The sequence below is a fragment of the Hylobates moloch genome, unplaced genomic scaffold (genome assembly GCF_009828535.3).
Source record: "Hylobates moloch isolate HMO894 unplaced genomic scaffold, HMol_V3 SCAFFOLD_12, whole genome shotgun sequence".
NCBI lineage: Eukaryota > Metazoa > Chordata > Mammalia > Primates > Hylobatidae > Hylobates > Hylobates moloch.
The window spans coordinates 32244490-32266250 of NW_026652287.1; the positions used below are offsets into that span (position 1 = coordinate 32244490).

General features: G+C 40.5%; 1 protein-coding gene across 2 annotated transcripts in view; it reads right to left on the reverse strand.

Moving 5' to 3' along the window:
• The window catches only part of ANO4 (anoctamin 4), a 399084-nt gene extending 377765 nt beyond the window's left edge, over positions 1 to 21319 (reverse strand). For both annotated transcript variants that reach the window (XM_058425434.1, XM_058425435.1), the window contains exon 1: positions 21268 to 21319. The gene's annotated coding sequence lies outside the window, so the exon portion shown is untranslated. The remainder of the gene's footprint in view (positions 1 to 21267) is intronic.
• Positions 21320 to 21761: the final 442 nt, after the last annotated feature.

Sequence of the window (21761 nt, forward strand, 5' to 3'; positions counted from 1 at the left end):
GGAAGTTCTGAGTGATAAAGTGATATCTACCTGAACATCCTACAAGACTAGAGGGGAAGGGCCTGAAATGAGACTCCACAGCATAAAGCATTTATATCCACAGATTTGTAAGAGATGTGTAGAATTTTAAAACAGGAAGAGTCTTAGCGATTGACTCAATACTCCTCATTTTAGAGAAGAGGAAAGATCAGAGAGGTTGGACACTCAGTCTAAGTCACACAGCCAGCACTCCTGACCAGCACCCTCTTCACCTCTCATTGAGAGAGAAAGGAGCTTCAATTTGAGGAGAAACACATGATGGAGTCAAACAGGTATCGGCTGTTAGACTTTCGGGAAGTTATTCACCATCTCTGCTTTCTATTTTCTTGGCTGTCAAACAAGGATAATGACTCCAAACAGAGATGGCTGCTGTCAGTGAAAGTTCATGGAAAACACAGAAGGCAATACATAGTAGGTATTCAATGAATATTAGCCCCAGATCTCTCTCCTAAATGTCACTCCAAATGACCTTCTTTAAAGCCTGCTGAAGTCCAGTGTTCCTTTGGGATCAAGACTGTGTCACACAAGAATGGAGGCAATGAAGTAAGATTGTAAAGAAATGCATGGGAATGGCAAACTCCAAAGTCAGAACAACAGTTACCTCTGACGGGGAGGAGAGGGGTACATGGAGGCCTCAAATCTATCAGTCATGTCTGATGTCTGCAGGTGAGTGCTGGGTATGTGTGTTCTTATCATATTGTTTTTATGCTCTTTCCCATGTCTGAAATATTTCATAAAATGTTTACATAAATAAACTATATTTATGTTTGGGAGCATGGGAAACTACCCAAGAGGAGGAGGCCCAGAGAAAGAGTTAACAATAGACACTGGGTGTTCCATGGGGAAACGGGCTCAAAATGGTACATCACAACCTTGACCTCTAGCACAGTTTCACCTGACCCTCCTAAGAAATGTGCTAAGAAACTGAAAAAGTTGTTCATATTTACACTTCCTTTCAAGCTTTAGGCTTGGCATGTAGGTACCTTCTGTCCAAGGAATGAAGGAAGCAGCATAGCTCCCATTTAGCAGGCATGTGGGAGGGGTCTCAGGTCTTACCAAGTCAGCTCAATCACACTGACCACATAACCCTAGAAGCTAAGCTTTGCCCAGTCCCTCTTGATATCCCTGAAGATGTGGGAAAGAGAAAAACAAGGAGAAAGAAATGACTGAGCCAAGAGAAGAATTCATTATTGACTTGCTTTCTCCTGATTCTAGTCTCAGCCACGAAGATAAGAAAGCTCCAATTTTTCAGTCTGTTCTTAGTTGAACAAAAATATATACATTTCATAAGGCACGTAGTAGGTGCTAAATAAATACATGAAAGGAAAGCAACATTCTCACCACACAAAAACACCCACATATTGAGAGACTAATATGATGCAGTGGAAAACATGTAAGATTTGGTGTCCAAAAACTTGAGTTAGAGTTCATGGTCCAATGTGTCTCTGTGCAAAACACCTACCCTCTCTAGGTTTCCATATCCTCAAATGAGGATACTAATACCAAGTGTGGTGTGTTAAATAGTGCCTCCCAAAATATATGCCCATCTGGACCCTCAGAAAGTGACTTTATTTTGAACAAGGGTCTTTGCACATATAGTTAAGATTAAGGATCTCGATCATCCTGAATTAGGATGGATTTTAAGTCCAATGACAGGTGTTCGTATAAGAGACAGAAAAAGGGAAGACAGACACAAAGAGAAGGCCATGTGTAGACAGAGGTAGAAACTTGAGTAATATCACAAACCAAAGAATTCCAGGAGTCACCAGAAGCTGGAACAGGAAAGAAAGGATTCTCCCTCAGAATCTTCAGAGAGAGCAGAGCCTGTTGACATTTTTATTTCAAACTTCTGGCCTTCAGAACTGTGAAGGAATACATTTCTGTTGTTTTAGGTCATCCAGCTTGTGGTCCTCTGTTGTGGCAGTCCTAAGAAATTAATATAACTCCTTTACAGAGTCAATATGAACATCAAACAGGATCATGTGTGGGAAAGCACACTGTCAATTCTTTAGAGTGATATAAGTGGCAGCTGTCATTATGGGATCACAACATTTAAGAGAATAACAATTCCTCTCAGGAACCAAATCCCACACTTGCACCTAAGGATACATCCCCAGCAATTCTCTCCAGAGAGGACAGAATGATGGTGACTAGCTCTAAGGTTATGCCTCCCCTTGCCTTGCTGGCTCCAGACTGCCTCACTCCACTTGCACTTGTGCCTTGGAGGAAGACTGGAGTGTCATCTGGTGCAGAAAGAAGGTGCCCATCTGCTCCCAGGCACCAGTCACATGGCAAGCATTACACACCAAGGCCACCATCTGCACTAACAACTCACATCCAAGTACAGTTCAATGTCAGCCTTACTCTAATTCTGAATGAGCCAAGACCACGGGCAGGTGACTCTGGGGCCAAAATCTTTCCACGAGCAGTGCAATTCTGAATCAGAGTATTGCAGGTAGACAAGCTGGAGGCTGAAGAAGGAAGAACCCACCACATGGCCCTCAATTGCCAATCTCTGATCCGAAGAGCCTGTTTAGGACATTTCTGGGTATGGTGTGATCCTCACGATCTTTTCTGCCTTTTCTTTTTAAAGGAAGTTTTGAGTGTTGAATTTTATTTCTTTTATTAAAATCCACAGTCCTTGAAGGAGTGAACAATACATACAAATTGATCATAGCAGATGGGCGAAAAGAGTAAAATAGACATAGATGGATGAAGACCCACAGAGGAGGAAAAACTCCTACAGAAACCACAAAAGCAAAGGAATCCAAGAGAAAGGTGAGACAATTGCCCTTGATAAATTTAACGGCACTTTAGACTTTACAATATGCTTGTGTGAAAGTTGGTACTGTTCCCATTTTATAAAGAAGAACAAAGAACAGTGGGCAGGTTGGCAGTCAGTGTTCAGAGATCGGACATCCACTTATCAGGAATTAATGGAGCAAGTGGACTCAGTGGCTTTCAAAGGTTTTTTCCAATTGTGAAATTCACTGTCCTTGAATGCAAAGTCAGCAGCGGCTCCACCCTCCGTAAAGTCAAGTTCATGGTATACGGTATCCAAGGCCTTCACAATCAGGCCCACCTTTGTAGTTATGAGAGAGAAAGAAGAGTATGTAGGAATAATCGAAGATAATATTGGGCAGAGGCCCAATCATGAAGCACTACAGAGAATAAACTTTGTTCTCTAGGACAACACAATTGGGAACCACTAAAAAGTTTTACAAAAGGAAGTGACATACCAGATTTGCGCTTTAGAGAGATTAAGTCGACAGCCATATGGAAAATGGGAGAGACTCCAAGGAAGACAAGTGACAAAGTAATGGTTCAGTCAAAGGTGACAAGGCTTTGAACCAAGGCAGGGAGATTGGGGATAGAAGGCGATAGACTCAACAGGCTTACCACCTGGATGTGAGGAGCAGGGCAGAGGACAGCCTATGATTCTGTCTTGGGCAACTGGGTACATTCACCAATTTTTATCTGTCCCTTCTGGAAAATGCAGAAGGGACAGATTTTAAAAACCATCAGATTAACAGTTCCACATTTTCCAGAAGGGACAGATGAAAAAAAAAAACTGAGGCAACAGGATGATTTTTGGCTAATCTGAGTCAGAGTGCCTGCAGGACATCCCAGATGGAAATGTCTAGAAGGAAGTCAGAGAAGTTCAGGTTGGAGGTCTGAGACAAAAGTACAGAATACAGATTGCAGGTGAAATAGGGGTAGTGGACAAGACAAGGAAAAGCAGACACAGCAAGAGAGGAGAGCCAAGGACAAGCATATGAGACACACTGACATTTAAGTGACATGAAGAAGGATTAGGCAAGGAAAAGAAGAAGTAGAACAGAGAAGTGGGACAGAACCCATGTCTGAAGAGCTTCAAGGAGATCTCCCAAGAGTTGAAATATCCACGAAAGAGTCAGAGAAAACAAGTGAAAAAACAAGTTGAGGCCAGGCGCGGCGGCTCACGCCTGTAATCCCAGCCAGCACTTTGGGAGGCCGAGGTGGGTGGATCACGAGGCCAGGAGATCAAGACCATCCTGGCTAACAAGGTGAAACCCCGTCTCTACTAAAAATACAAAAAATTAGCTGGGCGCGATGGCAGGCGCCTGTAGTCCCAGCTACTCGGGAGGCTGAGGCAGGAGAATGGCGTGAACTCCAGGAGGCGGAGCTTGCAGTGAGCCGAGATCGCGTCACTGCACTCCAGCTTGGGCAACACAGCGAGACTCCATCTCAAAAAAAAACAAGTTGAAAACTCAGATTTTTCTAGCTTACTATTCTGAATTTTAGCCAAAGGATAAAAGCATTTCTCATTAAATAGTACAACTGAACTTATTCAGCAATTTGTCTCTCAAGATGTGAAGCACATTTAGAAAGAACAAAAAAAAGCTCAAATGTTGGGTGGGGTGGAAAGAAAAGAGTCATTAATTTCTTGTCTTCCTGCTCCGTGTTATGTTAAGCCTTTGACTTTCTGGTCAATACTTGTTCCATCATTCAATTGCATTATAAAATAATGTTCCGGGCTGGTGCAGTGGCTCACGCCTATAATCCCAGCACTTTGGGAGGCCAAGGTAGGTGAATCACAAGGTCAGGAGTTCGAGGCCAGCCTGGCCAACATAGAGAAACCCCATCTCTATTAAAAATACAAAAATTAGCCAGATGTGGTGGTGGGCACCTGTAGTCTCAGCTACACAGGAGGCTGAGGCAGGAGAATCACTTGAATCTGGGAAGCAGAGGTTGCAGTGAGCCGAGATCATACCGCTGCACTCCAGCCTGGGCAACAGAGCAAGACTACACCTCAAAAATAAAAATAATGTTCTATACATATATTTAAAATGGTACCTTCAATTTCTTCCTGAATCTTCACTAATCTGCTTATTATGTAGGAAGGCTCCAAAGTAAAGTGCCATTTCAGGACACACAATATTGAAATATTGGCCCTTTTAAAGCTTCCAAAAACATTTTAACAGCCCTTACTATGTTGAAATTCGACACCAGCAGTATAGATGGATAATATAAAGCATTTAAAAGAACTTCAATATAACTTTTAAAATTTTGTAATTGCATTTTAATTAATAAGAAAAATGTATGTGACACTTGAAAAAATAATAAAGGCAATTAAAATAATGACACGTGAAGACTCCCTGACTTGAGATTAAAGAAGGAAAACTACTTTATTTCTCCTAGTGATAACTATTCAGAATCTCTTTGCAAACTATGTCATCCTAAGACCCAAAGATCCTCTAATAAAACAGTAGAAGACTCGTCCTCTGTCACATTCCCCCTAGCACAGAGAAATTGGTTAAATGTTAAGGTTTCAAGGGACTTTGCACAGGAAAGGGAGAGGAGAGAACATTAGTTGCACTGTTAGCAAACTTGAAAACAGGTGAAAGCTAAGTGAGTGCTCAAACTGCCAAGAAAACAAATATTTGGGTTAAGCAGGTGCAAGCAAACTAGGAAGAAATTTGTTATTAGCTAAGACAATTCATGGTAATTAGATGAAGATAATAAAAAATGATTGTAATCGAAGTACAGGCATAGTGATCATTACAGCGTTTTAAATTAAGGATTAGGGACACAGCATTAGCTTCAGGATAGAACCTAGACTTAAATAATCAAGTCATTTAATTCAATAAATATTGATCAACTATTATGCATCATTCACAAGGCTAGAGGGATCCAAATTCAAATCAGACATTTTCCCTGCATGGTGCTCACCATCTGGCAAGGCAGAGATACACACTCAACTATGATTCATGGTGGCTAATCATCTGAATAAGGTGCTATGGGATCATACAGGAAGAAGCATGGGGTATGAGGAAGCCCTTGAGGAGGAATTGGCATCTGAACCAGACTTTGGATTTCACCAAGCAAGAGAGAAGGGAAACAAGGCACTCCAGGTGAGGGATCAGCATAAGCAAAAATGTTAACAGTACACCAGGAAGAGCTGGAATGCAGGATGCTTGAGAGCAACAGAGCTAAAAAGATAGGCCAGGTAAGACCATGAGGAGCATGAACCCCACACTATGAAATCTGGACTCAAACTACAGGTTGTCAAAGATCATTGATGGGTTTTGCAGGTATAGAAGGACATACATTTATTTTATTGTGATAAAATGCACATAACATCAAATTTACCATTAGTGACATTCAGTACATGCATAATGTGCAACCATCATCACTACCCAGTTCCAAAACATTTTCATCACCACAAAAGGAAACCCTGTACACATTAAGCAGTCATTCCTCATTCTCCCCTCCCCTGGAAACCACTAATCTGCTTTCTGTCTCTATGGATTTGACTACTCTATTTCATATAAATGGAATAATACAAGATGTGGTATTTTGTGCCTGGCTTATTTCACTAAGCACAATCTTTTCAAGGTTCATCCAAGTTGTAGCATGCATCAGTACTTAATTCCTTCTATAGCTGAATAATATTCCATTGTATTAATATATTATACCACATTTTGTTTATCCATTCATCCATGGATGGACATTTGGGCTGTTTTTACCTTTTGGCTGTTGTGACTAGTGCTGCTATGAACATTTGTTACAAATGTTTGTTTGAATACCTGTTTTCAATTCTTTAGGATATATACCCAGAGTGGAATAGTTGGGTCACATGGTAATTCTATGTTTAACTTGCTGAGGACCATCAAGTCCATGATGGTTTATAAGCCAAGGAATCATAGATTCAGATCAGTGTTTTAGGCAATGACAACACGTGGGGGGGGGGTGGGGGGGTTGGAATAGACTGGGAAGAGTGAAGCTAGGAAGGCCAGCCAGGAAACTACTGCCCCTGCCCAGGCAAGAAAGTAGAAAGACTTGATCCATGGCAATGACCACAGGACTAAAGAAAAGAGCATAAACTTGAGGGACATTTGTGAGGCAGAATGAGCAAGAATTGATGAGCAATTAGATGTGGGAAGGGTGGAAGAGAACACTGTGTTCATAGGTGCACATTATATTGTGAGTTGTGTGTTCACAGTTCACCTCCTTTGCTAGATACTGAGCTTCTAAAAGAGAGAGTCATGTCTTAGCCATCCTCACATCCCCAGTTCTTAGCATAGAACCTGGCCCAGTAAATGAACAAAGAACAATTTCAGTGTCTGGTTGAATAATGGTGCCAACCATTATTCACAAGAGCAGAAGAACTGAGGGATGATGACTGCAAATGAGTGGTTGGTTAAAGATGACTCTTTGCTCTGTGTTTCAGAAGCAGGATGGATGATGACGCAGCTTGTTGAAACAGGGAACACAGAAGTGGTTTGGACAGGTGTTTGTGGGAACACTTGGGAACATGTCCAATAGACAACCACAAATTCAGAGCTAAATATTAGGGGAAAAGTTGGAACAAAAGGCCATTTTTGACATGTACTGTATGATTGATGGCTTTACACATTAAAATCTCTCATTTAGATATCTAATTTCATGAATCAACTAAAACTACTACAGTACAATGCTATAAATCTTTTCCTAGAAAGAACTGAAAAATGGGAGTAAAAAATACAGTGTGGGTTATGGCTTAATATAAATTTTGCCTGTAGCTAGGGTGCAGGTAGGCCCAGGTACATCTCAGATGTTGGCAGAGCAGGCTGCCTGCAAGTGTCTGCCTTCCTAAAGTGATGTACACTGAGGAAGAGAGGGCCTTTATAGGCAACTTCAGGTTAAAATAGGTAAAAGGAGGACAGTCTACCCAGGGTATGAGGAGGACAGCATGATGTCTCTTTCAGATAAATATTCCTGGCCCAGCCCAAAGGACTCAGATCTGAGCCCACTTGAAAAAAAAAAAAAATGGCCTCTTTGGGGTGAGAGAGATCATGTACGTGAGATAGAGAGGCTGTGATAGATTATGTCTTTGGCCCCAACTATTCACAGTTCCCTAATTCCACAGCCTTTCATCATGTGGCTTAGCAGTGTTGCTCCACTGAGAATAAGACATTCTGCCCCATCTTTAATTTTGGGCTCAACCATGTGGCATGGCTTTGGCTCATGAACTATTAGCAAATACACTGCCATCAGAAGCTTGGAGTGCTTGCATGATTGGACTGGCCCCTTCTCTGGTACCTCCACCACTGTCATGAGAATGTGCCAGGAAGCACATTCCTGTGCCTACAGGAAGAGGAGAGACTTATGGAGCACAGCTGAGTCATCCCAATTGCTCCCATTGAGGACAACCTAGATTAGACAAGAGCCAGCCAACTCCAAGATACTGAGTGAGCCCAGCCAAGATCAGCAGAGCTCTGGCCAAGCCCCAGCTGATTCTAGATAAATGAGTAAATGCTTAATCCTGTATGACACTGAGGTTTTGGGGTTGTTTGGTATGCAGTATTATCATAGTAATGGTTAATGGATATAGATCTTTTGCCACAGTTCTTCACTGACTCAGAGATGTCAGAACTGCAGGGAATACAGAGCCCTTTTGAGGGATCACATCTTTACCAACTCTGGGAGATAGTCTCATTGCCATAGGCACCATAGATGTTTTGAAATGAACATTAATAATCAGTCTCAAAGAGAAATAATTTCCTTGTACAACAGACCTCACACACACACACATTAAAAAAATCACGTGACCCCTATAAGGTTTCCAAAGGATTTCAGGTATTATATTATCTAAATCAATCTTGTTCAAATTATGAGTTGCAATTCATTCGTAAGCAGTGACATCCGTTTAATGGATCTTAATTTGTACTTTTTGGGGAACAGAATGGAATGCAATGAAAAAGATCAGAGTATGTAACAAATAATAAGAATTATTTCCTTAATTTTTTTTCAGGTTTGTGTGTGTGTAAGAGGGAGAGGGAGGAAGGAAAGGAAGGAGAAGTAGTAGTAGTAGGTCACAATACATAAATATTTCTTACTTTAGGTATTGTTCAAAAATGTTGAAAGCCACAAGCTAAAAGAAGGTAACTAGATAGCATTTTACTACTAACTAAACCTCAGCATCGAAGCCCAGCATAGGAAATATGAGGAGACAGTTAAGAGAAGGGAGAGAAGGAATCCATGGGCTAGAATAATTAATAGGAAAAGTAGCTTTTGCTAACATTTTAGGATTTGAAAAATACTTTTGCCTATTTTATCTAATTTGAGTCTTATAACCGCACCATTTTACAGATGAAGAAATTGAGGCTCAAAGAAATTAAGTCTTTAATGTGAAAGTATCATGATAAGTCACAAAGCTGGGAAGACAAGCCAGGTCTTTGTCTCCTATTCCACATTCCAAGTATATCTTCGCCAGTTCCAACACATCCTTGAGATCTCTCTCAAATTACTACCACATCCTCAGTCTTTCCCCGTCTTCAAAATCAAAATTAAATGCCCTCTTTATACACCCCCTAATAGTGTCCTTTGCCTACACTGAGCTAATGAAATTTCCTTATTTGGGTGATTATTTCATATCTCTCTCTTCTACTAGCCTATCCCACTGTCATTCCATAAGAAAGGGGCCTTGTCTGCTTGGGTCACTCCAGTACACCTAGCACCTAACGTAGTACTAGGCACAAAGTAGGCACTCAATAAATAGCTGCTGAATAAATGAATATGAGTTACACGACCTGAGACAAGGAAAGTGAGCCAACTCTTCCATTCTCCAATTACAACCACAAATCAGTTGTATCCTTATTTGCCTGAAAAAGACAAAAACTGCATAGTTTCCAAAACATATACCCATATAACCAGAAGGAACAGTGACCAGACGGTGTTTCCCAATCTGTTAGGTGCCTCTTTGCTGGACAGAACTACAAACTGAACCAGAATCCAGGTACTCAGCAGTTCCTGGGGGCTGGAAAACCTGCTCAGATTCTGGGCCTTTTTCTCCCTAGACCTCAGAGCCCTGATCCGCTACTTGCCCTTGGCTAGCAGAATGTTCCACAAGTCTGCTGGTGTCTACAAAGCCAATACATGAACTCTAATTAGCCAGCACTCCAAAACCCTGGCCTACTTCGGCTCAGCACCTTGACAACATACATGTTGCCAGTCACCTCCCTCTCTCAGTAAAGGTCGGCGGAGATTTTCCATGCTTGCGGTCAAATTGAGAATTCCACCATGCTCTCCCACTTGCTTTCCCGTGTAGATCTTTCTAATCGCTTCACTTTCATCAGCTGATGTCATGGATGCTGTGGGCCCCATGGTACACCCCCAGCTGCTGATGGCTTTCAGCTGAATCTTTCTTGGGAAACTGCCGGCAAAGAGAATTCCCCAGGGTCACATTCATTCCTCATGGCAGCTTGCATCCAGGCAATGATGGCAGGGTACAATAGCTTTGTTGTGGGACAATGTTGAAGGACTGTCCCAGCTCCAAGTATCCCTGTGTGAGGGCTGAGGCTGTGTTTGTGCATCATCACAGCTCATATCTTCCCTCTGCCTGGTTATGCTTCCTTCCCTCCATTCACCACACACACCCACCATACACACTGATCCCAACTGCTCTCCCTAGGAAACTTCTTGCATGCACATCTCTGGCTCAAAATCTATTTCCCAGAGAACCAGAACTAAGACAGCTAAGCTCCCTCTTGAGTCAGTACCATGGTTGCTAGGATTTTCATTTGGTTTTTAATATCAAAACAATGTCTATGGAAACGTTAGGACACATATATCACAGACAAATAATATTCCTGTAACAGGACATAAGCAGACTTCCCACTTACAACTGGTGGTAAAGAAAATGTTCTTTATGGAGTGCTGTTTTGGGAACTCAGAGGCGTGTTTTGATAAAAACAGTATTGCCAAGGATCTTTAAGAAGAGGATTATTCCTATCCTTCAAAGCATCTGCCTGTTAGTGACCACAAATTATTTGGTATAATATTTTTTGTTACCTGTGTCTTGTACTAAATCCTGAGCTCCATGACTGACAGCATGGGCATCACTTGGAAGCTTGTTAGAAATGCAGAATCTAGGCCAGGTGTGGTGGCTCACGCATGTAATCCTAGCACTTTGAGAAGCCGAGGCAGGTGGATAACTTGAGGTCAGGAGTTCGAGACCAGCCTGGCCAACATGATGAAACCCTGTCTCTACTAAAAATATATATAAAAAAAAAAATTAGCCAGGTGTGGTGGTGCATGCCTGTTATTCCAGCTACTTGGGATGCTGAGGCACAAGAAGTGCTTGAATCCAGGAGGCAGAAGTTGCAGTGAGCCGAGATCATGCCACTGCACTACAGCCTGGGTGATGGAGTGAGACTGTCTCAAAAAAAAAAGAAAAAAGAAAAAAAAGAAATGCAGAATCTCAGCACCCCTTGCCCAGACCTACTGGATGAGGATCTGCAGTTTAACAAGAAGCTCATTGGGCTTATATTGACATTAAAGTTTGAGAATCACTGGCCTAAACTATGAAGCTTCAGTATCATATTTTAACCTTATTGAAAATATACGGGATATCCATTCAGTCATATATCACATCCCATTAATTACGAAGTACTATTGAAGCTATCTCTAAAATGTCCCTCGCATTATCCCTTTTGGATGATATTGTTAAATCCGAACTCAGGCTCTCTTAGCTCTTGTGGACCACACTTTGAGTAGCAAGAGTTTAGATGACAAGAAGAATGGATGACTTTATTGGAGCATCTTAAATCCATCTGATTTTAAAATATATAATTATTTGCAAATAAGATTCAACACAGCTTTAATTCAAGTTCTTCAGTCTCTTATATTAGAAATCCCCAAGTAACTTCATAGCTACATCATTAAATTGACTTTGTCTTCATCATTTCTTTGTCACCAATCATTCCCTGATTCATTGGTGTTTTTAATCTTCTAAAACTAAATAACCAGCACACATGGAGAAAGAATTAACAGGACTCCGCTGGAATCAGTAATTAAACAACAAGAAACATTCTTGAATTCTGAAAAAGAACAATATAGGCAAGTTTAGGAAAACAGGAAATTTGAAGAAAGTTCAGCAATGTATTTCTCTTAGCCAATGCTCTTGTCAAAATGAATGTTTCCAATGATCCTCTTAGTTCTAAAGTCCAGGCAGTTCCCAAATTAGTTTTTCACAGAGAAGTAGTATACATGGAGGTTAAAATTCTGGGCTTGCTCACAAATGTCTGTTAACACATGGAATGCACCATGGAAGACCAGAATAACAGCCCCAGAGAACCCAGCCACCCTGTGCGGCAATACCTCTATTGATAACACATTCAGCACTCAACCTCAATGTGAAGGAGACATTTACCCCCAGTTCCTCTGGAATCAGCCTTTGCACACTGTCCTGCTGCTTGGAATGCTGGTCCCTCACCTGAATAGCCTCAACTCAAATTTGCCTTCCCTTCCACTGCAACATCTTCTACCCAGCCAGCATCTTAGGAAACCACAAATCACCTTCCAAAAAAACATAAAAATGCCCTACTTGTTACAATATCCTAACTTAAGTTAACCCTCATATCCACACTCCATATAAACCAAACCAGAAAATTTATTCCATAACATATGATTAAAATCTAAATACCCCTTCAGGGCTATTTTGACAAAAGGGAAATTTTTAAAAGCAGAGAGGGAAGTAGGAAGATGACATTCCATTTTTTAAAAATCATATACAATGCTCAATTAAAATCAGAAAAGGCAAGAGAAAAAGTAAGAAAAAAAAGAAATGGTGAACAAATGCAATAATGGAAAATGGTTACAAACACGGCAGATACTAATTCGACTATGCCAATCATCACTTTACTTGTGAATGGTCTAACGACATCAATTAAAAGAAATTGTCAGAATGGATAAAAACACTAGACCCAACTCTATGTTCTCTAGAAGAAACCCACTTTAAATATAATGGTTCAGAGACTTTCTAATTTATATTGCCCTGGTTTTTGTAGAGGGTAGCTGGTCTTCCATTACTCTGTGCCACGGATTTAGCTGAACTAACACTCTAGCAGAAAGGCTCAGGCTGGCTGGACACATGGTGTGCAAGCAGGGACAGGTCAAGGAGTGTCTCTGGACTTCTCCATAAGGCAGCACATGAATCTCCTGGTGAGGTCCAATTACTCTGCATCTCGTGGTCATATCACTCGTTCAGGTTGCAGGGTCACTGTTTATGGCACTCTATCTCTGAAATCAAACCTCTGTTTCCCTTGGCATCAGTTCTGAAAGTATCTGGTCACAATTTGTTGTAAGATATTGAATTCATGCTATCAAATGGGCACCTCTTCTAAAGTATTCTATACCCCAGGCAAATTCATAGCAACATAACATCGGGCACCTAAGTTTTCAGAGCTTGCATATATGGAGTACCAGTAAGCTCCGTAAGGTCACCAGGAAAGGTGAGTGAACACCTTTCCCCTCAAGACAAGACACCATGCTCTGCTCAGACCTTAGGTGCACAGGTAAAAGCTAGACTCCTGGGAAGTGATCTGGAACAGAAGATAGTCATTTCTCAACTCCTTTCCTGATGAGGAACATATTTGTAAAGTCCATAAGGAATGTTTGGAATTCATTAGTGTTGTTTGTTTGTTTGTTTGCTTTTAAGACAGAGTTATGCTCTTGTCACCCAGGCTGGAGTGCAGTGGCGCAATCTCAAATCACTGCAACCTTCGCCTCCCGGGTTCAAGTGATTCTCCTGCCTCAGCCTCCCAGGTAGCTGGGGCTACAGGCACATGCCACCACACCCAGCTAATTTTTGTATTTTTAGTAGAGACAGGGTTTCACCATCTTGGCCAAGCTGATCTCGAACTCCTGACCTTGTGATCCACCCACCTTGGCCCCCAAAGTGCTGGGATTACAGGCGTGAGCCACCGCACCCGGCCTAGTTTTCTTTTTTAAAAACACAATCCCACCAGAAGACCACTAAAGGGAAGATGGTGAGGCCGGGGAAGGAGGGCACAAGGCAAAGGGAAGAGTTCTCAATGACTCCTGCTTATGGAAATGCAGGGAGATTACCAATGGTCTTGAACACATACGGAGGAGGTTTGATTCATGACATAATTTCACAGAGAGGTGGGGTGTAGGGAAGCAGGCAGGGCAAGTGTCAAAGGTGTTACCTATAGTCTCGAGGGGGAAAAAATCTTCCTCTTTGGAAAAAAATTCCCCCCATGTTTTTGATTAGAGTATGGTTGGCAAAAGGCCCTTGCTAAGATAGGATTAAATGCATTAAAACCCATGAACCCATTATCGATGATTAGGGTACCAGACTTCTGCCACTAAGCAGAGCTTCAGAGAACAGGATTAGACTTTGGTGTAAGTCAGTGGTTCTCAACTGGGGGTGATTTCGCCTGCAAGCATACGTTTGGCAATGTCTGAAAACTTTTTTCAGCTGTCACAACTGACATCTGTTGGGTGCAGGCCAGGGATGCTGCTGAACATCCTACAATGCACAAAACAACCCCCACAGCTAAGAATTATTCAGCCCAAAATGTCCACAGCACCAAGGTTGAGAAACTGGTATTAGCAAAAAAGAAAGGCCTCGGTGCAGCATGAGATACAATTTAGGGAGAGTTAAAGAACACAGAAACCTGAGAAAGGGGCAATCAAAGGTGCTAATCATACTTCACCAAGCACAGCCCTAGGAGAGAAATGAGAGCCCTGGGAATGCCCTAAAGGAGGGGACCCATTGCAAGGGCAAGGTACTACACACAGGACAAGAAACTCCCAGGAAGGAAGGAGAGTTAAGAATTGACAATGAACATGGGACAATGAGTTAGGGACCACGTCTTGTGCATGTAGGATGTTTAGCAGTATCCCTGGTGTCCACCCACTAGATGCCTGTGATACCTCCTGCCAAGTTGTGTCAACCAAAAATATCTGCAGACATTGCCAAATGTCCCCTGTGAAACAACAGCATCCCTGCTTGAAAAATCATTCTTCTAAGAGGGATCTTTTGAATTTTTATATACATATTTTTCTTATTATTTCATCATTTCTTCTAGATTCAACATCATTCTTTTTTTTTTTTTTTAAGACAGAGTCTCGCTCTGTTGCTCAGGCTGGAGTGCAGCAGCACCATCTCAGCTCACTGCAGCCTCCGCCTGCCGGGTTCAAGCAATTCTTAATGCCTCAACTTCCCAAAGAGCTAGGATTACAGGTGCATGACAACACGCCTGGCTAATTTTTGTATTTTAGTAGAGAGGGGGGTTTCGCCATGTTGGCCAGGCTGGTCTTGAACTCCTAACCTCAAGTGAATTGCCTGCCTCCGCCTCCCAAAATGCTAGGATTACAGGTGTGAGCCACCATGCCCAGCCAAGACCCTTCTTTTCTAAACTAGGTCGTTTAGTCATTCTTTCAGGAGGTGTGCATAAAATACATTTTTCCCAGTCTTTTTCCAAATAATTTCTTATGCTGACCTCCCTCTCCAGTGATCACTTAGCTGCATCTGGAATTCTGAATTGACCTTCATTTCCTTCAGCACTTTGAAGATATCGAGCTGCTGTTTTCCAGCCTCTATCATTACTACTTGAAAGTCTATCCACAGTTTCTTTCTCACTTGCAGGGAATGTGTCTTTTCTCTCAGGTTATTTCTAAGATGTTTCTGATTTTTGCTGACTCGCCATATATTTACATATGGATATATTTTTATTCTACTTGGCACTCATCATGTTTCTTACATCAAAGAATTTGTGTCTCCTCATCAATTCTGGGGAAACTTCCAGCCATCACCTTTTTAAATATTCCTCATATATATACATTCTATTATCTTAAAGCAGAACCGAATTTCTATTAAATGGATGTTGAGCTTTTTCATTCTGCTTTCTACATTTCAACCTCCTCCTTCTTGTTTTTGTATCTCATATATCTCTGTATGGATAATGGGGTAATTTCTTCAGCTCTCTCTTCCAGGCCTAATTTTCTCTTCAATTATGTCTAATATGCAGTTTCAATGGTCATAGAAAACATACTTCCTACATGCCAAGCTCTGCACTGAGCAAACAAGTACATGATCAAAACATTAATTCCTAACTCAAGAACTTTATTTACATCTATTGTGGTAGCCATATGAAAAAACTGTATTGGAGTACAATAAGAGTAAAATTCAATATGTGCATAAGAATTGCCAGTGGAAACAGAAAGAATCACAAAATATGCTGAGGCAAAAAGGGAAAGAATTCACAGAGGAAACTCTTAACTGAATTTGAAGAATAAGAATATTCTAGGAGGAGAATGTAAGGAAAGGTGTCAAAGTAGATGGCACAGATGTGCAAAATCATGAGCTTCTAGGGAACAGTAAAGAATCAAGTGTAAGTACTGTGCTGACACATCTGTACAGAGTGGTGAGAGATGCTGGAGAGTCAGTTAAAGTTAGTTAGGAAGGCCCTTATGTACCTGTACCCTGTATGAAGTGTTTAGACTTTATTCTATTGTCAATGGAGAAGCAACAGAGATTTTCAAGTGGAGGGCAGGAGGAGGTGGAAAAAGAGGAAGAAAAGGTGGGAGAGGGAGGGTGAGAGAAAGAGGAAAAGAGAGAAGGGGAGAGAGAGGAAGGGAGAGAGAGAAAGTGAGGGGGAGTGAGGGAAAGAAGGAGGGAGAGAGATGAATTGGGAAAGCTAAATTATGGTCATGGAAGAATTCAGATGCAGGAAGACTTGTAACAAGACTGCTAGCAGAATTAGTCTAAACAGAGATAGTGAGAGCTTGAGCAGAAATAATGTCAGTAGGGATGGAGAGGAAGCTTTGAAGTAGCAATATTTTTAAAATAGACATAATTAATGTGTTAGCCAGCTGGCTGTGGAGGCTGATGGCCAGCAGAAGGTTAAGCATGAGGGGGTTAGCCCAAAAAACTGGATTAGGACTGTGGATGATGCAATTAACTGAATGTTTGTGTCTCTCCAAAATTCATATGTTGGAATCCTAATTCCAGCACGATGGCATTTGAAGGTAGAGACTTCGGGAGGTGATTAGGTTATAAGGGTGGAGCCCTCATGAATGGGATTAGTGCCCTTATAATAAGAAGCCAGAGGGCCAGCTCACTCTTATTCTGTTCTGTGAAGGTACAGTGAGAAGACCAGCCAGCTAGAAACCACAAAGACAGCCCTCACCAGATGCCAAATTGGTTAGTGCCCTAATCTTGGACTTCCTAGCCTCTTTTTTTTCTTTTCTGTGAGAAATAAACATTTGTTGTTTAAGCCACCCAGTTGTATATTTGCTATGGCAGTCCAAACTAACACAATGAGACTATGCCAGCATTAAATAGAATAATAAATTCAACTTTGAGAGCTACCAGAAGGAAGTTCCATTCGAGGTATATAAGTTTTGATAGTCTGGGATATATCCAGGTTGAAAGTTCTAGTAGGCACTTATAAATACACATGTAAAACTTGTCAGAGAAATCAGACATGAAAATATGGCTTTGGGGGCATCAGTATGCAGCTAGGGATTGGATAGAAAGGAAGGGAGTGATTGAAGATCAGCTGGGGATACAGGAATGACTAGAAAGAGAAGTTGTGAGGTGGAGGTGGTAGTGGTGATGGAAGTTATAAATCTTGGTTATCAAAAATTGTGTGTTAACATGGACACACAGAAGTGAACAACAGACACCAAGGCCTACTTGAGAGTGGAGGTTGGGAGGAGGGTGAGGATTAAAAAACTACCTATGAGGTACTATGCTCACTACCTGGGTGATTAAATAATTTGTATAACAAACCCAAGCGAAATGCAATTTGGCCATGTAGCAAACCTGCACGTGTAGACCCAAACCTAAAATAAAAATTGGAAGGGAATAAAGTGAAATATTTTCTACGACACTCACTAAGCAGGAAGGAGTTATTTCCATTTTAATTTTTAAAATACCTTTCATGCCTTTTTTTTGTCCTCAAAATATTTCTTGATTTAACCAGAATTCTTACAGTATATCCCAAAGTCCAGTATCTAGTAGCAACTTTTTGAAGTGTACAGTTTGTAATTATTTTTCTCTTAAACCAAAGCTTATAAATTATTTGTAATGAATTTAATATCAATTAAATACTATCATCATTTACTTTTTTAAAAATTGTTTGTCAAACCTACTAAAAGTATCTGAGATAGAGGTCATTTCCAAGCTTTCCTCCTATGGTTCTCTCAAATTTATCTTCTTTTAATTGAAGAAATAATTTAATAATATATTCTGCATTCAATGTATTTGTACTAATATTTTAGTTATATATTTAAAAATATTTTAATACTATTAGCATTTTAATAATATATTAATTAAATAATTTAAAACAAAAACATATGTGTGTGATCACGTCTTGTGAAATCATCTACCTTAACAGCACACTGAATCAGAATGCTTGCCTTACTTGTCTGCCTCCTCCACTAGACTCTGAGCTCCTGAGATACAGGTGATGCCTTACTTAATTCTCTCTCCCAAGAACTTATCACAATACATAACCTGGAGTGGTAACTTAGTGTACACTGGATGGATGAATGGGTGGGTGGATGGATGGATGGATGGATGGACCAAGCCGGACACTGGAAACAGTTTTTCTGTCATAAGGAAGAACTACATTCAGGACCACTATGCAGTTTCACAAGTTGTTCACTACGTAAGGTCACAAGCAGGGTTAAGTAAAGTCTAATACAAGAGAATCTACTGTAGAAGTCAGTCACACAATGAATGGAGAGGATGATGGAATAGGACAGTGACAATAGTTAACACAGCTAAATAAAATGAGAGCTCAAGAAGCTCTAGTCATTTAGTTAGTGTTCTTCTATTAAGCATTCTTTTTAGGATTGCAGAATGGTGGGATTTATAAAATGGAAAAATGATTTTAAAATGTGTTTGGGAAATTCTTAAACATAAGAAAATTCTCACAATCCATAAATAATTGTACAGTTATATTGTGCCTAAAACTTGTCAGTTCCTCTGTATCAGTCCAAAAGTTTATAGAGAAGAGAGATAGCTTAGAATTGTGAAGGGATATCTGGCAAAGTCTAGAATTTGTAGGGTATCCTAGTATAGTTGAACTGACTTATCTCACCTCAGAGTTTTCTTCTAACTAGCAACAGAAGCAAAAAATTAAGGATAAACGAGTAATAAAACTGTATTTTTAAAACAAAATAAAATTAACTTTGTTCTTTAAAACACAAAAAGAAAGGAAACTATAAGCTTTCACACAAAAATACATATTAAAATCAACAATTTGTCTTCAGAAATCAAATAAATGTAATAATTGGCCTACAAATAATCATTGTTGAGACTTACAGAAACTATACCAGCATCTATAACTTTCTATGATAAAATGATTATCACATGCTTGTGTCGTATATATTTGGATGTCCAGACTTACTTTGTTAGGATACAAATAGTAAGAATAATAATAAGCAGTTGCTTGGAAAAAATCAAGATTTTATTGCTAATGGAAAGTTCCCAGGAATGAAGAGAATTACAGGCTTTTGTTTGTGAAAACCTCCAAGTTAAACATAGAAACCTTTTCCAAAAATCAGATTGACTTTGAGTATAGGGCTCTATGGAGGAGAAAAAAAGTCAACTAAGGGAACCATGATAAAATGTTAATCTGGCAGCTGCCATTTCACACCCCTCTTTGCCAAAAAATGCCATAACCTTTCAGCTACCCTGGGCAAAGGAGGTACTTTATATATTAACTTCTGATTTTATTAAACTAAAGCAAGAAGAGTCAGCTTTCCTTCACGATAAGAGCAAAACCCAGAAAATTTTAAACTTACTATACAGAAACATTTTCAAGCCCCAGATAGTGATTTTTTTCCACTGTCAAACTGACCTTCAACAAGGACAGTCAGAAAGATGGTTACTTTTGCCAGTGCAGAGCTGATGGTATGCAAATGTTCCCCAGTGCTCTTCATTACCAATCCCTGCTATTTCAATTCAGCCATTTGACTAAAGAGCCTTTGGAGGGGGTCCTCCAAGTATGTTTGTGAACCGCAGGAATCAAAATCCCAGGAAGGAAAAGCCTGCCAAATGCAGATTGCTGAAGCTCACCCTGTGCCATCGACACAGCATCCCCTGGGGTAAGACCCAGGAATCTTCATTTTTAACAAGTGCAATGCTGATTCTTAACATTTAGTGAAGTCTGCAATCTACTGCTTTAAAGATTAGTTTTGATAATCTGGAACTTCTGCAACCTCAGCATCTCACCTCTAGGTGGCAGCATCTATGAATTGTTGAGTGTCGTGGTATCCCAACATTCAAAGATTTATTTCTAGAACCAGAATTACACATTGGATTTGGCTGACTAAATCATTATCTCTAAGTGCTGTATCTATAGAAGGAGAACATGGCAGGATAGATTTTGCATACTTTAAACCTCCAACTCAGATTTAGAAATAAAAACAATTAACTGACCATCCTTGCATCTGCAGCTATTTCCAGTGTGATGTAAGTGATAAATTTTAAGGCAGGATGTTGTAAGCATTCTTCTTGCCCTGATTGTTTAACTCATGACTTCCAAGGATCACATAGATCAGCAGTCAGCAAACATTTTCTATAAAGGGCAAGATAATAAATATTTCAGCGTCTGCAAGACGTACAGTCTCCATCACAATTACTCAACTCTGCCACTGTTAGGTGAAAACAGCCATAGACAATACAGAAATGAATCAGTGTGGCTGTGTCCCAGGAAAGCCTTATATATAAATACTGAAATGTGAATGTTATATAACTTTCATGTGTATCAAAATATTGTTTAAAAACTTTTTTTCCAACCACTTAAAAATGTAAAAACTATTCTTAGTTCTCGGGCTGTACAAAAACAAGTAGCCAGCCAGATTTGGCAGTAGTTTGCAGACCCCTGAAATAGATAAATTTGGTGGAGCAACATGAATTGGTATTAACTACGGTATTCAAAGATGACTTTTTGATGACTTTTTTGAATACACGAGTTTAGTCCAAGATAGATATCTTGTCACTAAATAGAGCATTCAATAAATTAAAGCCATATGACATATCTTGGAATTCTGATTCAGAGTTGATTTCTAGATAACATTTTACCAAACAGAAGTAGCACTTAGGTCAAATATTTCTATACACATCCAACCTTCCTTCTGGTATAGCAAAGCTATTAAAGGCCAGTGAGAGCTGGGCATGGTGGTGTGCATGCCTGTAGTCCCAGCTACTCAGGAGGCTGAGGTGGGAGGGATTGCTTGAGGCCAGGAGTTCGAAACCAGCCTGGACAACATAGTGAGATCCCATCTCATTAAAAAGAAAAGCCAGTATGAACATAGAGGTATTGTTGGGGTCTGTCACATCACACAAGCAGAAATACAAATGCAATTTATTCAGCAGGCAAATGCATGAAGGAATCTTATACACACCCAGTCCTGAATCTCCAACAGGAAGCCAACACTTACCTGTTGTGTCTTGACTCAGAGTTTCCTGGCTGCTACTGCTATAAGAAGGCACTGGAGTGATAGACAGTGAGGCTGGACAGGACAAAGGTGTGGCCTGGTCAGTTTTGCGGGTGAAGGATCGGTGGTACACAGGGATGCCTGCATCTTTGGAGACGAAGAGAGGCAGATCTGATGGGAGGGTTGGTCTGCCTTGTACGTATGGATTTTTCCAGTGGGTAAGCCCAATTGCCACAGGCCCAGCAATGTCATAACCTGGTGAGATAAACATATTAGGTGAGTGGCAGCAATCAAAGCCATAAAGCATGCTTATTTTCATACTTCCCCAAAATCTTAGCTGTTAGTCAAACCAAATGCCACGTGAGCTAAGAATGCATGTTCATAATAAACAGGCAGGCATCATCCCTCTTGATGGCTCTTGTTCACTTAATCAACTTATGTTTATTAAGTACATGCTAAGTGCCCACTCTGCCTTCAAGGAGCTCAGAGTCCAATCA